The following is a 1,426-nucleotide window of genomic DNA, read 5'->3' on the forward strand; positions in this document are numbered from 1 at the left end:
AGCCGAGGAAGAGACCGAAGGCTCGGGTGAAGATTAGGCTTAGGGGCCTTATGTTTCTTTTTGTTTTGAGGCCGTTTGTTTGAGCCTTTGTAAATCCTCTATGTGTGTGTGTATATATATAAAGAAAAGATTTTCATTCGGCCTATTCATCGCTTTTCGTTGCCTTTTATAAAGTGTTCCTCGGTTTGTCGTTTGTCCGATTCGTGCCATTGCTTTGTCTTGCATTATTGTTTCAGCCAGAATAAAATTTAAGTGGTAATGATTCGTGATCGGGTTTTTAGTCCAAGTTGACTTTGATCATTGTTTTATTTATAAATGGCAAGACAGACCAGATCACAATATTTTTTGTGTTTTTAGACCGTAGTCTTTAACTGTAGACCGTAATCTTTAACCATTTAGACCATAGTCTTTTAAGTTTGCATAAGTTTTTTAGACTGTTGTCTTTAACCGTTTAGACCGTAGTCTTTAACCGTTTAGACCACAGTCTTTTAAGTTTACGTAGTTCGCATACTTAGGAGTCTGGTCCGGCAAAATGCAATATTGGAAATACTAGATTATCTTGATTGAGACAAGATTTTTATTGATGAACCGATCGGAGACGTAACTACAATCATTGCCGTGGCAAGAACAAACTAATTGGACACGATTCAATCAATCATTTGGTCCTTACATCTGGTCCAATCGTTCAAGCCTTGGCTTTACATAGTTATCACTTAGCCCATTGTCGTGGCAAGAATAAACTAATTGGACACGATTTAATCAATCATTTGGTCCTTACATCTGGTCCTATCGTTCAAGCCTTGGCTTTACATAGTTATCACTTGGCCCAGGGTATAGTAGTCCCCTAGTATTCGAGTCCTCAATGTGAGGGCTCGTGTACTATTGGTCCGATATGTGCAATATCCAGTCCCCCGGTCTTTGATCGGTTTGCTCTATTCGCGTAGCACGCCGTTCGGCGCTGCCTCATTAAAACCCTTGCCGAAAACCCACTTCGGGACAAAACAGTCGAAGGGAAAAATAGTGCAGCACGTGCTTTCAGTCTTAAGTCTATGACTCTCCAGTTTCCATTGTGCTACTCCCGATGCTCTTTGGGTTGTATCCCTGCGTGGTTAGATTGAGAGAGAAGAAAAGCCAATAAGAAAAGTTATTCGTACCTTTAACAATAATACTTCTTTAGGTGTGCCACATTCCAGTTATTTTTCAACTGTTTTCCGTCTTCGTTCTCGAGCTGATAGGAACCTTTTCCGGTTATTCCGGTGATTCGATATGGCCCTTCCCAATTCGGGGCTAGTTTTCCTTCATGGGGGTTCTTGGTGTGGAGTGTGACTTTCCTTAGTACCAAGTCCCCAATCTGAAAGTGCCTGAAGTTATCCCTTCGGTTATAATATCTTTGCATCCTTTATTTTTGTGCGGCTATCCGGATATA

Source organism: Lycium barbarum, chromosome 9 (genome assembly GCF_019175385.1).
Source record: "Lycium barbarum isolate Lr01 chromosome 9, ASM1917538v2, whole genome shotgun sequence".
NCBI classification, from domain to species: Eukaryota; Viridiplantae; Streptophyta; class Magnoliopsida; order Solanales; family Solanaceae; genus Lycium; species Lycium barbarum.